The following is a 20,919-nucleotide window of genomic DNA, read 5'->3' as shown; positions in this document are numbered from 1 at the left end:
TGGAGCTCTCCCTTGGAGTTTTCTTCTGCTAGTTTTGTTGTTGTTCTCTTCTTCCCTTTTGCTTCTGTTATCCGATGAAGTTTTGAGGCAGGCTGCTAGACCTGGCCCACAGGGCCATCTGCACTGCAGCTGAGAGCTGTACTAGCATGCACAGTGGCCCAGAGCGGGGGCGAACTTTCACCCAGCTAGCCCTGCCCTCTTTTCCTCGGGTTCTGACCTCTGTAAGATTCCAAGTAGATTTCTGGATAACAGCCACGTTGCCTAAAGGCCTTTACCTGGGAACTTAATCCTGGGGCTACAAAGAACAATAGAAAAAAGAAAAAGAAAAAAACACAGAGGTGCTTTTTTTCAATATGAGTCAGTTGCCAGCAGCAGCAGAAAATGCTTTAAAAAAATTATTTTTATTTATTGATTATGGTATCACATAATAGTCCTCATCCCCCCCCCCCCCATTCCCATCTCTCTGGTCTTTTTCTCCCACCACCCCCTCCAGCATCAGAGGAAGGGGGGAGGGGAGCAAAAATATGCCTACTTCAAGGTGTAACTTTTATGGTATGTGAATTATATCACACTGAAAAATGTTTTTAAAATAGCATTTTGAAAGCTATGTTTCTTGATCAGTACCGTATATCTGTTTCCATTTTATATACATGAACCGTTTGGGATTCTAGAGTGATGCACCATTCCTGAGAGCAGTCCTAATTCCAGAACTAACGGGCAGCAGTGCTTGACTGTGGCTGTCTCAGTGACTGGCTTGGATTTTATCCAGACATGTGTTTGATATATATAACCATCTCCTGGGCATTTACCAGGTATGCTTTGTGAGGGAGGCATGGCCATTGTGAAGAGGAACTGAGGCACCAGATGAGGGGCTTGCCCCCAGCTCATGGAGAGAGATGTTAGCATATCTTTGTGTTGCTGTGGAGACTTCTTCATCTCCATTCTCACCTTTGATCCCACAAGACAGGCTGTTTTTTCCGTTTCATCAACAAAAATCTGGTGCTGCTTCTAAGTTACAGAGCCAAGTGAAAAGTAATTTCCAGACTCTGTGGTACAGCGGAAGCCCAATGATGGGTCTCTCTGGTATAATACAGGCTGTGTGGGAGCGTAGATTTGGACCCACCAGTTTAAAGTGGTGCTTCACACAGGAATAGGGGGATCTGACCCAACCTTATGAGATCCCACCTGACCCTGAGCGCTTAGGAAACAAGACGAAGGAGCAGCAGGACCGAGGTCTTACCTTCTCTGCTTCCAGAGCTCTCTCTGCCTGCGTCCTCAGCTAATACCCATTTCCTCCACAGTGTGAGAGAGTGCACAGTGCTCTCTGAACTGTAAGGGCTGACAGCTTCGTTAAAGCTTCAGTTCTGAACATCACCTGCCTTCCCCCAACACTGATTCCCACCTGGACACGGACAGTCAACGTTAGCCGCCCCACTTCCCACGCCTAACAGCAATGTGTGCAGGGACCCCGTGACCGTGTCACAGGTGTGCCATGGGTTTGTATGTGCTTGTGATACCACGGGAAGTAAAATACAATTTTAAGGGGGATCATACTGTACGGGGGGAGGGGGGAGGAGGAGAGCCTGCCCATGAAAATATCAGTAAAGAGGCCGAGACTGGTTTGGCTCAGTGGATAGAGCGTCAGCCTGTGGACTCAGTAAAGAGACTGGTTTGGCTCAGTGGATAGAGCATCAGCCTGCGGATTCGAGGGTCCCAGGTTTGATTCCGGCCAAGGGCATGTACATTGGCTGCGGGCACATCCCCGGTGGGGGGTGTGCAGGAGGCAGCTGGTGGTTGTCTCTCTCTCATCGATGTTTCTAGCTCTCTATCCCTCTCCCTTCCACTCTGTGAAATAAAATATTAAAAAAAAAAGAAATTAAAAAAAAAGAAAATGTCAGTAAAGAGGTTTATTTAGTAGTTGCACAGCCAAGTAAAGACAAGTGGCATCCACTGCAGGAGAACTGGGTTTTCGAATTCCTACCTAATTAGGCAGTATCTTTTTGTGTGTGTCTATATGGATGTTTATGGCCTTACATATGGAACCTGAGATTTTTAACAACAGAGATTCCACATGATTAAGAAGAAATAGAGCCACTTTCAAATCTTCCTGTTATTTTAATTTCTGCAGCTGACATATGAAAACAATTAAGCAAGGTACTCTCTGAGGGGGGGGGGGGGGGAAATCTTACCTCCATTGAAAGAGGCTGGACAAGCCCTTGAAGACAGATGGAATAAAAATAGCACCCTACCTCCCTTAAGAACAACTGGCGCCCTGGTCATAAATGCAAAACAGATACAATTGTGTCTAAGACCGCCCCAACATTTCCTAAACTGAATCCAGTAGCTCCCAAAGCCATGGTCGACAAACTGCGGCTCTTAAGCCACATGCGGCTCTTTGGCCCCTTGAGTGTGACTCTTCCACAAAATACCACGGCCTGGGCGAAACTATTTTGAAGAAGTGGCGTTAGAAGAAGTTTAAGTTTAAAAAAATTGGCTCTCATAAGAAATTCCAACTGTTGTACTGTTGATATTTGGCTGTGGACTAATGAGTTTGCCGACCACTGTCCCAAAGGATCATAGCCCTGACCTCTGAAACAATCACCTGACTCTCCTCTAGAGACGATGCTGGAGGGAACAAAGGAGTGTGGAGGGAAGGTTTCAACCGTTTTACCGGGTCCGAAGCGACCCCTGTCTCTTCTGGTGACTTCCCCAGGAAAGAGGACATCAGGAGAGAAAAAAAGGATGGCCATTTTCCTTGTAATGTGAGCTTTGTGTGTGTGTGTGTGTGTGTGTGTGTGTGTGTGTGTGTGTGTTTTAAGCTGTGAACTTTTTACCTTGCTTCCTTCATGCTTCCTTTGATCAATCCCTAGCGTAGAGCAGGGTTTCCCAAACTTCTCTCATGATGAGAATCACATTTGGGGAACATATAGGTAAAATTGTATACTTAACTAGTGCTCTACCTATATGTTCCCAAAAATTGTATACTTATCTAGTACTCTAAGAGTATCCATTTTTCCTATATGTTCCCCAAAATTCTAGTTCAGCACTTCTTAGTTGGGATTCAGGAATCTGTAGTTTAACAACTCCACCAGGTGATTCTCATCATGAGAGAAGTTTGGGAAACACTGCGGCGGAGCCCCTGCAAAGCGCGCGTGGGCTCCGCTCACTTTTGTGACCGACCCGGCGAGGGAGAGCCAGGAGCGTGCGCGCCGCGCGGAGAGGCCAGAGCGGAGCCGGCCGCCTCCCGCCCGCCCGGCATCGGCTTTCCAACCCGGAGCCTCCCGGCCATTGACATGCAAATGCCGTGCCGCGCGCCGGGCCAATCGCGGCGCTTCCCGGCGGATTACCTGGTGGCGGGCGCCGAGCGCGCGCGGCCCCGCCGGTGCGCCCCCGCGGGGGGAGGCGTGGCCCCCGGGCGCCCCGCACCCTCCGGTCCCCGGAGCCCGGAGCCCGGAGCCAGGCCCCGGAGCGGCGCGCCCCGGGCCACTGGAGCAGCCGCAGCCGCCGGAGCTGCCGCCGGAGCCGGGCGCGGAGGAGGCGCTGCGCGCGGCCGAGCTCCCATTGTTGGCGCCGCCGGCGGAGCCCGCGCCCCTCCAGCGAGCGGCGGCGGCGAGGTTTGAACTTGGCGGCGGCCCCCAGCGCAGCGGCGGTGAGTGCGGGGCGGGGGGCGCGGGAGCCCGGCTGCCTAGGAAGGAAGGAGGGAGGGAGGGAGGGAGGAGGGTGTCCCGCCGCCTCCTTTCTAAAAGGGTGTCCATATCGGTCCCTGCGGCGATGGGAGCCCGGGTCTGGGAGGGTGGCCGCAGGGCAGCCGGCCTGGCGGGGGCAGGGGGCGCGCTCCGCTCTGAGGTGCCCCCCCCCCCAACCCCGGACTCTCTGGGCCTCGGCTTTCCATGGGGGGAGGGGGGCGCAGAAACTGCTGCTCCAGGAAGAAAATAATTGCCGATTATTGACAGCAAGAAAGCTTTTCAGGAGAAATGACCTGTGAAATGTTTTAATTTTGATCCATCGCTGCCCACGAGGGCCCCTGCGGAGTCCAGAGCGACCTAACTTTCTTCCTTGGGCCGGATCCGTTTCTGGAGGAGAGGCCCCGAATGCGCTTGGAAGGGCGTGCCTGCCTGCTCCTTCCCCCCACTTGTTGCGGATCTGAAGGCAGATTTTTTTTTATTTTTTTTTAGAGGTGTTTTTCATGGTCATGCAGGGAAATGTAAATCGTGGAGATGAAATGGTGCCGGACACATGCTCTTTCTTCTCCGAGTTGCTGGGGAGATACAAGTTGCTTGGCTGGAAGAGGAGAGCTTATAGAATTTCAGCCCATGGGGCATCCCGTGGGGATGGGGTGGGGTGGGGTGTGTCGCTCCCTTTCTCGCGTGTACTTTAGCTTTACTGGTTTTTTAATTCGTTTTCGATCGTAGTGTGGTGGTGGTGGAGGTGGTGGTGCACTTTTGGACCGGCGGCCAACGGTTGCCCTCATGCATATAATCTCCATGGAGAGATTGCAGTGAGATAACCCGGGTGCAACAGGAAGTCCTTTTCTATTTCTAATGGGCTAGTAAAGGGATCATTTTCAATGAAAAGCATGATGGTCAGACAAATGGCTAAAATCTTCCCCCAAATAATTTCCACAAGGAGTTGTTTTGTATTTTTATGAATTCTGATGGCTGTTTTGTCTTTTAATTCTGATATTTATTCTTTTTCTGGTTATAAAAGGTAGGATATACAGAAGTGAGAAAGAAGCCAAGTCATCCTTCACAGTAACATTTTATGTTCTGTTTGCGAAGGCCTCGGTTTTCACAGAAGCCCAGGCATTTGAAAACTTTGAGCTAGGGACTTTTTTTTTTTTTAATTGGTAATAAACCTGGCCAGGCACTAAATCTAGTCATTGACAAGGAAGTAAGCTTGTACTTAAAAAAAAAAAAAAATGTTATAACCAACAATAACTTATTCACATGGAACAGAATTTATTGTGGCCGTTCCTCTTGAATCAACTCCCCACATCTGTTCCTGACAAATGGTTTCTGTTTGCGCAGCCTGTTTTGTAAATACATCTCTCTACCATTAAAGGCAAAGTGCCCAAGCTTATACATCCCCCTTGCCAGAGCTTGTAGCGAGGCTCATAGAGTTAATATTTTTATTGGTCTCTGCATCAGAGCTTCCTCACCATGTGCTTGATAAAACCCTGGAGAAGGTTACCAAGGGACGTTGTAGAGAATTCTCTTCCCTGGAGATCTTAAGAATAGGATAAACATCCATCTGCGGAGGATGGCTTCTGTGCAGTTCTGCCCGGATCAAGGAAGAGTAGGCCACCTATCAGGGTCCAAATGGAGGAATTCTAAACTTATTTCAGTCCTCCATGACCTGGGACCAAAGAAAACAATTGCCCCAACGCATCTGAGTCCAGGTTGAGGCAATGTCCTGTTTTGATTTGATTTATGTAAAACAAATATTCTTTTTTTTTTTTTTTTTTGTAAAAAAGTTAAAATTGCCCTTAGGACTTGTCCAGCCTTTTGTGTTTATGAATAGAGCATCCATAATGATTCCGTTATCTCCTAAGAAGGGATAGTTAAATGCAATGTAAGTTCTGTGATGTGAAGTAAATGAATGAATGGATTCATGGGGATTAAAAGCTCTGCCTCCATCTGGCAGGAAGGGCTGTATCATGATAAACCTCTGAGCGAAGGATGCTGTGTATGCCGAGGACCTTTCTCTGCTTTCGACCCCATGTTCTCATTACCCTGTCTCGTCCGTTAAACCTGGTTATATATTTTTATTTTATTTTATTTTATCTCTTTAAATATATTTTATTGATTTTGTACAGAGAGGAAGAGAGAGGGATAGAGAGTTAGAAACATCAATGAGAGAGAGTCATCAATCAGCTGCCTCCTGCACACCCCCTACTAGGGATATGCCGGCAACCAAGGTACATGCCCTTGACCGGAATCGAACCCGGGACCCTTCAGTCCCCAAGCCGACGCTCTATCCATTGAGCCAAACCGGTTTCAGCATATTTTTTTTTTTACACTAACATCTTACTTTCTCCTCAAAATGTATCCTTGACTTCTCATTTCCAACGTAGGAACCAGGTGGCACTCTTATACCAAAACCCAGTGTCTGTAACTTCTGTGGGAGGCTGTTCCCCGGGCCCGGCCGTGCGGCCGGCTGTGTTGCTGGCTTCTTTCGGAAGGTCAGGGTTTCGTGGCGTGCTGCTTCCTCTGCCCTCCTGTTTGCCAGAAGGATCCTGTAATTCTAACCACCGTGTGACCTCAATTGCAGCGGCACCTTCCTCCCTTTCCACAGTGTCACTTGATCGGGAGCGGCCACCCCTTTCTTCCTGCGGGATCACCGGGGAGGGGTTCACTCTCTAGGAAACGTCGTGCTGAAAAGAAAACAGGAAGCCACGCGTCTCCTGGCTGGACAGTGTGTCACCGGGCTGGAGTGAATGAGCAGGGCCTCCGTGCCACCTCCTTCAGTGCGTCGTAGTTTTCCGTGCATGCCCAGCATGCTTCCTTTCGCTATAGTAACGCCTAAGGAGGGAACGGGAATACGGTATGAACAGTGGTCATTTCATTTGTTCAGCAAATATTGGCTGTGTAGGAGGCAGCCCGGGAACTGGAAATGGGATCTTGGCCCTCAGGGAACGTGTTATAGGAGAGGGGAGATCAAATACGTGAATGCGCTAGGCCATTGCTGAGGGACTAGAGTACAGAGTTAAGAACTTAGATTTGTTGTAAGTTAAACAGACACCAACCCCCATGATCCAACATTTCCACATCTAGACGTTTACCCAAGATAGCAGAATACAAAAGTGCACAAAATGACTTCTAAAGAATGTTCACCACAGCCTTATTTATAACTGTCAGCAACTGGAAACCACCCTACGTTCATCAACAGGAGAATGGACAAACTGTGGTACATCCATACAATGGAGCACTACTCGGTAACCAAAACTCACGATATGAACAACCACCTGGATGAATCCCAGAGCCATTGTGTTAAACTGGAAAGAATCTAGAGACAAAAGAATACAGAAGCAATTCTATTTCTGAAGTATCAGAATGGGCAAAACTGCCGAAACCGGTTTGGCTCGGTGGATAGAACATTGGCCTACGGACTGAAGGTCCCATGTTCGATTCCGGTCAAGAGCATATACCTTAGTTGCGGGCACATCCCCAGTGGGAGGTGTGCAGGAGGCAGCTGATTGATGTTTCTCTCTCATCAATGTTTCTAACTCTCTATCCCTCTCCCTTCCTCTCTGTAAGAAATCAAAATATATATATATTTTTAAAAGAATGGGCAAAACTAATCCATGACTGCAGATGTTGGTGCTTGCCTCTGGAGAAGGGAGGATTGACTAGAAAGTGGTAAGGAGAGATTTTCTGGACCAGTGGAAATATTCTATGTCTTTTTTTTTTTTTTTAAGTAATGGTTACAGAAATATCCACAATGATCAAAAGCCATTGAACCAAACACTTAAGACCGATGCATTTTGTTGTATGCAAAGCATTGGCTCAATTAGAACAACTTGGTTTCCAGAAGCAGACAAGGCTGCACATCCCATCTCTGTCTCTAGGTGAATGTTACCTTGGGCCAGTTAAATGCCTCTGAGCCTGCAGGCATTGGAGAGCAATAAAACATCTTGCAGGGTTATTGTGAGGATTAAGTTAGATAATGAAAGTGTTCAGCTTAGTCAGAACTCAATGAATGTCAGCTAATCATGCACCGTGATAAAATATAATATGTAGTTTTGGTGTTGGTGATAAAATTAATTGTACTTTTGGTGAAAGCCATCTTATTTAATATTATCAAGGACTTTGGAACATATTAATCAACTAGAGGCCTGGTGCACGAATTCATGCATGGTGGGGTCCTCAGCGTGGCCCACAATTGGAGCCTATGGGGGGGCTGGCCAGCAGCGGGGAAGGTCTGCGGGAGGTTGGCCGGCAGGGCTGGGGGGGAAGGGGCCCTGGGAGGTTGGCTGTGGAAGCCTACTGACCCCTGGTGGTCAGTGCGCATCATAGCCACTGGTCAACCAGTCGTTCCAGTTCTGGTTGTAACAGTCGATTAGCCTGAGCATTATGTGTATCTTCTTTTTAATGGGTCCTTTTTTTAAGGTTGTAGGGAATTTAAATTTATAGTTCTTTTTTTTAAAATATATTTTGCTGATTTTCTTTTTTACAGAGAGGAAGGGAGAGGGATAGAGAGTTAGAAACATCGATGAGAGAGAAACATCAATCAGCTGCCTCCTGCACACCCCCAACCGGGGATGTGCCCGCAACCAAGGTACATCCCCTTGACCGGAATCGAACCCAGGACCTTTCAGTCTACAGGCCGACGCTCTATCCACCTAGCCAAACCGGTTTTGGCTAAATTTATAGTTCTTGCCTACCTGGTCAAAATACCACTGGGTCTTTGCTTTGCCAGCACCAGTAAATCCCAAGGAGAAAAAAATACCCACCAGGCAAACCCCTCTGTTTTGGCGACTGATTTGAGGATACTAGTTGAAGCTGAACTCCCAAACTAGGCTCACATCGTCCTCTGGGAACCGAGGTGAAAGGGTTACATATTATATTTTTTTCCAAATGTGGAAAACAATTCTTGATCTCTGTATCAAACCAATATTGTGCTTTTTAAACATAATAATATTTTTTTTATAATTATACAACTTGAATTTTCAGCAAAATACTTTGGACAGAGTGATAAGTAAAATACAGGAGTTTACTTAATCTGTTAAGCTTCCTCCCCCCTCTCCCCCCCAAAAAAAATATTTTATTGACTTCAGGAGGAAGGGAAATGGAGAGAGAGAGAGAAAGATGAATGATTAGGGAGAATCATTGATTAGCTGCTTCTTGCACGCCCCACACTGGGATGAAGCCAGCAACCCGGGCATGTGCCCTGATTGAGCATCGCACCATCGCCTCCTGATTCATAGGTCAACGCCCAACCATTGAGCCACACCAGCTGGTCCAGCTTCAGTTATTCAGTTCAGCAGAGTGTTTGCCAAAGATGTTTCCTATCCTTTGCCAGCTCCAGCAGAGGCATTTTTATTGTTGGGTTGGTTTGATTCTTTCAGTAAACATGAACCATGTACTAGAACATGTTATTAGCCTCTGGGATTCAGTGGTGAATGGGAAGGCATTTTACACTCAAGGATTCATAGACACCCTGATTTAGTATAAAGGTGTATCCATGACTCTGGAAATATTTGTCAGGGCAGAGGGTTGTCTCCCCCCGCCCTCCCCAATGCTCCCACCCCTCCCTCCTCTGCCCCGTCTTTTTTTTAAGCCTCTTGCTTATTGTGGAAGTTTTAAAATCCTGGTTCTTTTTCATTGATACTATTCTCTTAAACATCAGAGCCTTTTCTAATGTTTTCTCTTTGTTATTCATTTCTAAAAATAACAACAGCCACAACAAAATGACCTTATGTACAAAGGCAATTCAGTGTCCTGGGAAGGTCTTGGGCTGGGGAGCCAGGACGACTTAGGTTAGTTAGCATCTGAGTTCCACCACCTACTAGCAATTTTAGGTTAAGTTCTTAAATGCCTTAAAAATCCGAGTTTCCTCGTCTGCAAAACGGTGATAAAAAATACCTTCACGGAAATACTAATACTTATCAGATTAAAGCTGTTATAAGGATTAAGGGACAAAATACATGTAAAGACAACTAGCTAATTAGCACCTGGCGGGTGTTAACTTCCAATGTGTATTGAGTATTTGCTGAGAGTGGAGCACTGTCTGGAACTTGTTTGGTCCTCACCCTCCTCTGAGGTGGGCACTATTCTTAATCTGCTTTTAAAGGTGAGGAAACCAGCACCGCTGAGGTGAGGCGCGGAGGTGCCAGGATTGGCACCTAACGAGACCTTGCCTCTCACCTGAGGAGGTTCATAATTGATGTCAGTTTTCTCCCTAGGTAAAATTGTTTTTTGTTTGTTTGTTTTATTGAATTGCTGCAAGGAGAAAGGAGCATTGACAAGTGCCCTCCCCCTCCTTTGTGGGCTGGCTGCCAGTGAACGTGGGTGGTGGAGGCATGGATGGCGCCTGAGTGTGCTGTTAAATGGCTGTGGGTCCTCCTAGTACCTATCTGCTCGGGGTGGGGAGAAGAGGCGCTAACGAACTTGTCACATTCTTCCCGCCACTCACTCACTCTGACATTCTTCACCCCCTGCCCCAGGGACTCCAACTGAGAAGTCAATTGGTGCTGAAACCGGTTTGGCTCAGTGGGTAGAGCATCGGCCTACCTACTGAAAGGTCCCAGGTTGGATTCCAGTCAAGGGCACATATCTTGGTTGCGGGCACATCCCCAGTAGGGGGTGTGCAAGAGGCAGCTGGTTCATGATTCATCGATGTTTCTAACTCTCTATCCCTCTCCCTTTCTCTCTATAAAAAATCAATAAAATATATATTTTTAAAAAGTAGTCAATTGGTGAACAAAAATGTGGAGAACCAGATGGCCTCTTAAGATTGGCCTAGACTTTGGGAAGCCCGTTTAGGGACTGACATAGATGCCGTGTTATCTTGGTTTCCACCAGGAAGCCGGGGGGTGAGGATGTGTCCCGGAGCCCTGGCACAGTCAGAGGCAAAGGAAACTGCTGACCCAGGATTTTCCGTTTCCACTGGTATTATTATCTCAACTCCCAGATTCTGTTGAAACCTGAGCTAGAAAACTTTTAAGTAAAAAATATAAATCCCAGCCCTAGCCGGTTTGGCATCGGCCCTCCGACGGAAAAGTCCTGGGTTCGATTTCATTCAGGGGCACACGCCTCCCTCTCTGTCTCTCCCCCGCCCTCCCCCCCCCCAAAAAAAATCAATGGAAAGAATATCCTTGGGTGGGGAATAACAAAATAAATAAAAATGAAAAATAAATCCTAGGTGGTAGGTTGGGAACTCTATTGGTGTGATGAAGACATAAGAAGTCACATTGGCCAATTTGTTAAAATAATGTGTAGATCCCGGGGGGGGAATGTGGCTAAATACACAGACATGATTTCTTATTTATTTCTTTTACTCTTTTTAAAAATATATATTTCATTGATTTTTTTTTACAGAGAGGAAGGGAGAGGGATAGAGAGTTAGAAACATCGATGAGTCATCGATCAGCTGCCTCTTGCACGCCCCCTACTGGGGATGTGCCCGCAACAAGGTACATGCCCTTGACCGGAATCGAACCCGGGACCCTTCAGTCCGTAGGCTGATGCTCTATCCACTGAGCCAAACCAGTTTCGGCTGATTTCCTATTTAGATCTGAGCCGTTTCACTGGGCCCCACTAAGATGCTCTGTACCAGCGTACTGGACACCCGGCCTCTCCTTCCGTGCGGCTAAACAGCCCATCTCAGGATCCTCTCCTCGGCCCTGAGGGGCGCAGGTCTGTTTGCAGACCCTTCAGAGAAGCCCCCAGCGTGCAAGGCGGTGCTGTCGGAGGCGATGGGCTGAGCGAAGCCAGAGGTGAAAGGGGGTGGGGGCGCTGACTGGACACCCCAGCCTCTCCTAGCCGCCCTGCGTTTGAAGGAGCGTGACTGTGTGTATTTGAAGTTCTGGCCACCCAAGTGAGCCCCGTTCTCTCAGGGCAAAATTACCGGCAGACAAGATTCTTCCGGAGCTCCGCTCGCTGAAGGAGGAAGAGAAAGCTGGAGGAAGAACCTAGAAAGATCTCGGTCTCTGGCCTTTCGAGGCTGCTTCGCTGTGTGTAGGCTCCATCCACTTGTCTCCTATCCTATTGGGACTCAGCATCGACGTGCATGGCTAACATTGGGAGTATGGCAGGACTGTCCCTGGAAATCCCTCTCTGCCTCCCTGTCGCCTCCAGCCTCCTTCCTCAACTTTAAGCTCTTTGTGATGGTTTCCATGGTTACCTCTTCACCACTAGCAGCTGGAATGCCACAGTGAGAGGAGACTGCCTCCCCTGCTGAGTGGGGGCTGGCCGGGCTGAAGGCCACTGATCTGCAGCTGGATCTGCAGCTGGATGTGTGACTCGGGGTCACAGCCCACTGCCTTCGCTTTGTCCTGGGTTCTGTGCCGTTCTCAAGCGTGGTGTGTGGGGTTGTAGTGGAAGGCGGGGACAAGAGGTGATGTGCAGCTCACAGAGTATTTCTGGCCTGGCTTGGCCTGGCCCCCCAGGACCTGCCAAACTCCTGCCTGATGCCCAGCCCTTCTGTGTGTTAGTGCCTGGTGCACGGGGAAGGACCTGCTCTGCCCTGTCAGATAAAACCTCTCTACCTGCTCCCAATACCATCTGTGCTTTTGCTCCCAATACCATCTGTCTGTGGGTTAGTGAACATTAACAGTCTGGAGGGAAGTGGGTGTCAAGGAGAGGCCCTGGGAACTGGGGGGGTTTGCATGGGGATTTGAGGCTCAAAATGAAAACACAACTAGCCAAGGGTTTGTCTTGACTCTGTCTCCTGAGATACGGTTAGAGGCTTAAATTCCTTCTCACGTGCAGTCCAACTGGCCCCAGAGTTAACACGAGCATTCTAACTATAGGTGGAAATTAAGCAGCCCGGGTAGTGAGGGCAAGAGGTAGTAGAAACCACCACAAATCATCACTCCCTGAGGAAGACCGCTGAGCGAATTGCTGTGCTCTTCCTGGGACAAGGCGACTCACTCTGTTTTCTTTCCTTTTTTTTTTCTTTTAAAAAAAAATATATTCTATTGATATTTTTACAGAGAGGAAGGGAGAGGGATAGAGAGCTAGAAACATCGATGAGAGAGAAACATTGACCAGCTGCCTCCTGCACACCCTCTACCAGGGATGTGCCCGCAACCAATGCACATGCCCTTGACCGGAATCGAACCTGGGACCTTTCAGTCCGCAGGGTGCTCTATCCACTGAGCCAAACGGGTTTCGGCACTGACTCTGTTTTCTAAAGATGGTCCAGCCCTACAAACACCTCACTAAGCCCTTAGCTGATGTGATGTTCACCATTTGGAGGACGGGTCCTGGCTTTACCGCTTCCTTGTGATCTTGAGCAACTTATTTGTTACCTGTGCCTCGGTTTCCATTCCTGTGAGAGGGAGACAATACTTCTTAGGGTTGTTATGAGGATTTAAATGGTTAGGTAAAAACACTGTAAATTGTAAAGCTCAACGCAGATGCCAAATTTGTAATAATTTTAAATGACGTTTTGTGAATGCTACGCTAAAGACACAGATTTTGTCAGTCCCACTTTCGTATTCTATATGTCAGTATGTCCAGAATTTCTCTGGAGAGGATAAGGTAGTGTTGGGATGAGTAAGGACCTACAGGATTAAAACAAAACAAACAAACAAACAAAAAAACACCACAGAACTCTAGACGGATTACACTAACCCTGTAGTAACAAAAGGAAAGGAAAACGATGGAGATATGTAAAAATTCAGTCTGTGGAACCATAGTTGCAAAGGTATACTGTAAACCTCCAACAATTAACTTTTTCACAAATGGGCTGCATTTCGGTACCTTGCCCTCCATTTAAACTGTGCTCCCAAAGAATATAAAGCAACACCCAGGGGAGAGCTTGGGAGACGGAGAGAGTCCTGCTTCGGGTGACAGCAAAGGTTGGGAACATTTAGGTATGAGACTTGGAGGCATTTAAATAGCCTGGAATGCCTATTATCTACCCTAAAAGCGGAACGAATCTTGCGTCTTGTGGACACCAATGCGGCTGGCACGAGCTTTTCTAAAAAAAAAAAAAATGCGTGTGAGCGTCTTTCTAAGACCCAGTAATCCTCTTGGGCAAAGTGCGGATTAAGGTCTCCCTCACCACCAGGGGGTGAGCTCAGTTTTGCTAAGATTCCTTAGCCGATGCCACATTGACCAGTAGCTGGGGACCTACTTTCTCCGTGAGTGACAGCCTCTGTTTACATTGTTAATGTCCACCCCTCTTCTCTAGGCAGTCCAGGACAGGAGCAACTTATTTGCAAGCAGAAATGCGAGAGAGAAATGCTGGCTCCCACAGGCCACCGGCAGTTTCCCCTTTTTAAGAAATTAAAAAGGCCGAGACCGGTTTGGCTCAATGGATAGAGCGTCGGCTTGGGGACTGAAAGGTTCCGGGTTCGATTCCGGTCAAGGGCATGTACATGGATTGCGGGCACATCCCCAATAGGGGGTGTACAGGAGGCAGCTGATCGATGATTCTCTCTCATTGATGTTTCTAACTCTGTATCCCTCTCTCTTTCTCTCTGTAAAAAAATCAATAAAATATATTTAAAAAAAAAAAAGAAATAAAAGGGCCCATCATTACACCACCACCCTGACACACCCACTAGGCGACTTCCCTATCCGCCTCTTTCAGATCGGCCACGTGGATTGAGTGATATTGGCTCCTGTCTTCTAGTGGTTCTCTCAGGCCTCCTATCTACTGGCAGCCTCAGCAATAACACAAACAGCCCATTACACATGTTACCTGTTATATGTGGTACTGAATATGTATTACAATAAAGTAAGCTGGAGGAAAAAAATGTAATTAAGAAAATCCTAAGAAAGAGAAAATACATTTATTGAAAAACTCTGCATATAAGTACAGTTCAAACCTGTGTTCAAGGGTCAACTGAAGTGTTGCCATTGGCCAGATCTGGATTCCAGTTCTTGTTCCATTAGAGTTTGTGCAGTTTCTTCTGCTTCTGAGCCTCAGTTTCCTCGTTTGTAAATTAGGGATGGGATGGCATCAAAGTGCCTACCTGAGAGATTGGTTGTGAAGATTACAATAAACTGTGGAGGTGGTAATTTAGCACCTGGCCTGGCTCAGAGCTCTCCATGAGCTAATTACACCCTCTGGGACGGTTGCTTTGATGCCTGCCCTCCGTCAGGCACGAGGGAAATTAACCTACTTACAACGTAAGAAAGTAGATGGAAAGGAGCTAGGTAGACTCTTCTTGTCTTAGGTGCTCTCTGTCTCCCTAGCAGTTATGATTTGTAATTATATATCTGTACCTTTATTTTACCCGTGCTCCCCATAAATTTGTAATGTTATAGAGGGAGAGGGACTCTGTCTGTGTTGCCACTGTTACAAGCCCAATGCCTAGTCTATTGTGTGGTCCACAGCTGACCCGTAATGATTGTTGGCTGAGTGAATGGATGATTGAGCTGGGTATAGAAGTTGGCTCTGAGCATGAAACATGTACTGTATCGTTTCAGCAGTGTGAGCAGTGTTAAGTTCTGAGTCAAGAGCAGGAAAACAGTCTGGGTATCAGGGATAAGTTGGGGGCAAAGGAGGCCCTCGAAAACTTGCCTCATTTTTTCTCTAGGTCAAGGGAGGTCCGACCTAAAATCTCAGTAACTCCTCTTTCTTTGGAAAAAACTTTCCTTTAAAGAAGCTTTTGGTATTAAATGTTTGCCATCTGAGTCGATGGACTTTCAGGCTTGGAGAATCCAGAGTTAGACACCCTGGCTTCACATGCCCGCTGTGGCACTTATACATCCCGACCTCAAACAGGTAATCATCCCAATCTGAGGCTGTCTACATCTGCTAAATGGGAACAGATAACACCTGCTCTACTTGCCCTTCAGGATTATTAGGGCCAAATGCATCATACACAAAAGGTGCTTTCATGCTGTCATGTCTGATATTAAAACGAGGAATCATAATGGTTCACTGGGAACTCGAGGCAGGAGCGAGAGCAGAAAGGCAGGGGCTGGCTTTTCTCAGGGTGGTTTTGTCTCCCTCTGCTAATACCGATTTCTGAGAAATCCCACTTCCTCTCCAATGAGTGAAGACGATCCCAAATTGAATCAGTGTTTGCAGAAACGACCAGAGTAAATCCTGCCTCCACGTGAAGTCTTCCCGCTGCTCCAATTGGCTCCTGGGATACATACATCCACTTCCATTTCCCGACCAAGACTTTCCTTTAAAAATATGGAGAAATTAGACTCTCAGACTCATCTACTTTGGGGGAGGGAGGGGGAATAAGGCTAATTTACTTTTTCTGATAGTTAAAATGATAAATGTTCATTGGAAACAATTTGTAAGATACAGAAAAAGAGAAGAAAAATATCACCCATACTCTTATGACCCAGTAGTAACATTTTGGCATGTTTGCTGGTCTTCTGTCTTCATGCATATCTTTTTGTTTCATATGAGAAGCAAAAGGGAGATGTGGAAGCAATGACAGGCACGCGTGGCTTGGCATGTGGCTGATGGCTAAGAAAGAAAGCATTCAAATCCTCGTTCTCCTCGGAGGCTTGTAATGAGGGGCGGAGCGAAGAGGGCGTGGCCTGTGGCTATACTTCCACTTTTACTTCATTTCACTTTCTTTGTCTGTAAAATGAGGACCATCACTCCCCCAGATGATAGGAATATTAATTGAATAACTTTTAGAAGCTCAATTATCTGGTACATACATGTGCCTAGTAAGTGTGAGTTTCTTTTCTGTTGGTTAGAAGTTGTCATTTCTTGCAAGGCACTAAGCGCTTTACGCATATCAATTCACTGAAGCCTCACACTGCCCTTTGATGCAGGTGCCACTGCTCCTGTTTCATGGAGAAGGAAACAGGTTAAGCAGCCTGCCCAAGGTCAAACACCCGCTGGCTGCTAGAGCCTGAACAGGAGATGAGCAGCGGCTCCAGAATCCATGTTGCTCACACACATCATGCAGCCTGCCACTAATGACTGCCACTGATGCACAGTCAGGCTCCGAGTGTTTCACAGGGTATCAAACCCTCCCTTCCAGTGGGGGAGTTATCATCAGTTTAACTATAAGGTCTTGCATGAGGGCCCTTAGGCTAGGTCAGTGGTCGGCAAACTCATTAGTCAACAGAGCCAAATCAATTTGTTTTGAGAGCCAAGTTTTTTAAACTTCTTCTAAAGACATTTCTTCAAAATAGACTCACCTAGCCATGGTTTTTGTGGAAGAGCCGCACTCAAGGGGCCAAAGAGCCACATGTGGCTCGAGAGCCGCAGTTTGCTGACCCCGGGCCTAAATGACACAGATTTCAGTAGGTGGAAGGATTGAAGCCTAAAGTAAATCTGAGCAGATTAAATATGTATTAGGTTAAACTTTTGTTTATTTTTCCACACCCACCCCTTTCCAGTCTTTGTGCAAGGCTGACACAGAAATCATTGGCTAAGATCTGGCGATAGTTAAGCTTATGGTTGGGGGGGGGGGCGGGGGAATCAGAAATATGCTGAAGGCCAGTGGAATAAATCATACATGCGGATTCATCTGAGTGGTTTCAGGGGAAATCAAGTGAGAAAGAGCAGCAGCAAGAGAGACAGGAGGGACAGATGGACGTGGATCTGAGACACAGGTGTACATCCACGCACGGCCGACGGGTTAAGTATGACCTTCCTGTAACCACCAAGCTGCCAGACCAGAGTGGGGGAGCCGAAGACAGAGAGGTTTTGTTATGCCTGTGACAGAGAGCACCAGATAGGATACAGGCCTGAGGGGACACAGAACAAGCTCCTCAATAATGATTAAACAGAAAGAAGAAAAGGAGACTAATGAAGGGACAGTGACCCAGAGGTTATGTCTGAATATATGGGTCCCAAAAGGTCAGCAGCAGGAACAAGGGGATTTTAAAGACAGAGCAATTTATTTGATAAATGCTCAGCCACCAGAAAAGGAAGAACAGCTGTGTTAACCTAAGAACAGAAATCTATACCCACCAGTATCAGTTCTTAAAAACGTCTTGCAGACACATTCAAGACGCCGGGAGTGTGGACCTTCTGCACTGTAGGAGGCCAAGGGGACCGGTGCTGGGAGCTTATGGCGATGCCACTAGGGGCAGGATAGAGAGATGACAGGCAGTCAGTCCCGCTTCATGCACGATGGACGTGGAGCAGGACACAAAGAAAAAAAGACACGCGGGAAACCAAGAACATGACTTAAAATAGGGCAAATTATAAAAATGAGTACACAGACACACCCAGCATCAATCCAAAGGGATGTCTCCAAAAGGCTCCCCCTGGCCTGCACCTGGAGCCAAGGATGTCCAGACCGCAGACGTGAAGGGCAGCTGTGGATAAGCCAGGAGAGGGGGTACCTTCTGGGAATCGGGAAGTAGCCCCATAAGGTGGAGGTTTGTTTCTGTATTTTTTCACTTTGAAGCAGTTTCATTCATTCTACATTTTTTTTTTTTTTTTTTTTTTTTTTTTATGATTGGGTTTTTTGTTTTGTTTTGTTTTTTGGTGGATTTTGTCTTTTTGTGTGTGTGGTGTGTTTTTTCTGGTTTTGTGGGTTTTTCAATTTGTTTTTAGTATCCTTAACCATTTGTACCGCATAAGTGTCTGTAGACACAAGTGGTGGGCCTTTTTTAATTAAGTTCAAAATATCGTGGCAGTTAACTGGTCAAGTAAAACACTGTTAGCTCTGAGTATCTTTTAAGTAAAAACAAGCTCATTTGGTAACATGTTTAATGAATGGCTCTGCCATCACCCTTCTCTACCTATTCTGTCCAAATCTGGGTTCGCGGTTCAGAGTTTGTGACATAAAGTGAAAGATACTAAGCTGGGAAGAAGCAGCGTGAGTGGCTGCCAGTGGTTTTCACAGTGAGGATGATTCCATATGCGGTTTGGCCAGGATATATACCACTTCCCGGTGTCTTGGTTTGTTCACCTGGAACATGGGGCTAAAACATTGGTTCTTGTCTTCTGGAAAAGTTCGGAGAATAGCTCTCGACACAGGGGAAGGTACCCCCAGCTTTAAAAGCAAAGGCTTGACTAATCTGCCCCAGTCACGGGGTGCCCTGCTGGCACCATTTCCTGATGAGATCCAAGCGTGGCAGCCGTGGCCGGTTCCAGTCTGTCCTGGGGCAGGCAGCACAGGAACCACAGGTGGGTAGAAAAACATGTGACTTTGGAGACAGCCCCAGCTCCATAGACAGATACAGCAACTGGCCAGGAGAGAGAAGGGCCAAGTGAGGATCCCAACACGGGGGTCATTGGGCCGAAAGGCTTCCCGCCACTGATCCCGGGACCGTTTTCCACCTGGATGGACGATGGAATGTCAAAGCCAGAAATCCTAAATTTGGTGGGAGAAGGCATGTGCAGAAGGAGGTGACGGTGCTTAGGTACCATGAAGGTAAAGATGAACCTGAGCCTAGGAATGGGAACTCCTCGCCGACTCCCCGGCCATCTCTCCCCACATCTTGAAATGACAAGAAATCAATACCTTTCAGGGATCCACCCCCTCAGCCAAGGCCTGTCGGTTAGCACCTCTCAGACGCCTGCTTCCGTGGTCCATGCGGGGCGAACTAGACCGCTCTCGGAGGCTTAGACCGCCGAGGACAGGCGCTGGAAGCGTGCCGGTACCCAGACAGGTGGAATGTGGCAAACCCCCTTCAGAGCCCGGTGCTGGGGGCCGTCCCATCAGGGGAGGCCTGGGGGGTGGGGGGTGGGGGCGTTTGGAAATTCCACAGCCAAGAAATGTGCCCGTTCCCATGGCACAGTGCGTTGGCCACACGGGGCTTAACATTTTTCTCTGACTCCCTGGGAGTGAGGAGGAACAAGTTACGGGGATGGTGTTAGGGACCGGGTTGGGCGGGGAGGGGCATTTAAATGGACACACACGCTGAAACCGGTTTGGCTCAGCGGATAGAGCGCTAGCCTGCGGACTGAAGGGTCCCGGGTTCGATTCCGGTCAAGGGCATGTACCTTGGTCGCAGGCACATCCCCAGTCGGGGGGGGGTGCAAGGGTCAGCTGATAGATGATTCTCTCTCATCGATGTTTCTAACTCTATATCCCTTTCTCTCCCTCTCTGTAAAAAATCAATAAAATATATTAAAAAAAATAAATGGACACATACCAGGCTTGTCTGCAGGGCAGTGGAATCCAAACCATCTGAACTAGCTGGGGCTCGGGAGCTGGCATGTGCTGGGAGCTGCCCCCTCCGAACAGAGAAGGGCTGCCCTGCAGGCAGATGTTCTCTAGAGGTGAGGCAGCGGGCGGGGTCTCAGGAAACCCCGTCTGACCGTGGGCTTCCGTGAGTCCCATTTTTCACTTACCCATGGATGCTGAATTATAGGGGAGTTCATCATAGCGAGTGTGTCTTTCGTCCCCCTTGGCTGGAAAACCTGTTATTCTGAGGTTGGCAGTGCTCGACAATGCTTGATAGAAACATAGGCGAAACATAGGATTCGCCTGCTTTGGGGCAGAGAACGTTCGTGGCCGCCGGCTTATAGCTTTCCTCTTAGCTCTGTTGTTTTGCTCCAACTCCAGGGTTGATGTTCACGTGTGCTTCTTGTTAGATTCACGTGTGCCCTTGCCACGAACACCATCACGCTCACCTTCCTGTTTCCTGTGTGTGTGTTTTTGCAGAGATGTGTGTGCAGCACCGGGTCCTGCAGATACCGGCACCTCTGACTCCCCGAGCCCGGAGCCCCTCACCGCGGACCCCCAGCACAGGAAGGCGGCATGGTCAGGAGGAGCTAAGCTTCGGCTGAAGCACAGGTAGGAGGCGCAGAGGTTCAGAAAGGGGGCTGGGAGAGGGAGTGGGGCCAAGGCTGGTGAAAATACAGGCTTGTGAGAGGGGCAAGGAGGGGCCGAACAAAGCAGCCAGAAGCTCACAGGTCAGAGGATAATAACTTAATGGCAGTTTTCAAATTAGGTTCTGGAGAGCCCAAAACCCCTGGGACGTAATCCAGGGTCCCTCCAATGATATGATTCAAAAGCTTAAAAATATACGATATATCCGCCACTGTTTCTAAAACGATCATGAAAATCACTCAAAGTAATATATACCAACATCTTATACTTAGGAAATGACACTGTGTGCCAAATTGTGCAGCCATTTGCGCTGATGTTCATGTAAAACTCTTCTTGTCTCTAATTGAAGAATGTCCCAAAATTACTAAATTAGCCTAATAAAAAATTTGCGGCTTCTTATTCGTGCTTCTACGTGGTAGGTGGTGTGTGCTGGGACTTTGCACATCGCATTCAGTTCTCACACCAGTCCTGTGAGGTTTGCACTAGGATTCTACTACCCTGTTTCCCCGAAAATAAGACAGTGTCTT

The 20,919-nt window shown here is 47.7% G+C and overlaps 1 protein-coding gene across 1 annotated transcript in view; it reads left to right on the top strand.

Moving 5' to 3' along the window:
- Positions 1 to 20,919, top strand: part of SHROOM3 (shroom family member 3) — a 200,887-nt gene that overhangs the window by 119,602 nt on the left and 60,366 nt on the right. Inside the window, exon 2 of the mRNA XM_036413082.2 lies at positions 20,225 to 20,356. The gene's annotated coding sequence lies outside the window, so the exon portion shown is untranslated. The remainder of the gene's footprint in view (positions 1 to 20,224; positions 20,357 to 20,919) is intronic.

The sequence above is a fragment of the Pipistrellus kuhlii genome, unplaced genomic scaffold, assembly GCF_014108245.1.
Source record: "Pipistrellus kuhlii isolate mPipKuh1 unplaced genomic scaffold, mPipKuh1.p scaffold_m20_p_1, whole genome shotgun sequence".
NCBI classification, from domain to species: domain Eukaryota; kingdom Metazoa; phylum Chordata; class Mammalia; order Chiroptera; family Vespertilionidae; genus Pipistrellus; species Pipistrellus kuhlii.
The sequence above is the reverse complement of the archived record's forward strand: the minus strand, read 5'-3'. Positions and strand labels throughout refer to the sequence as shown.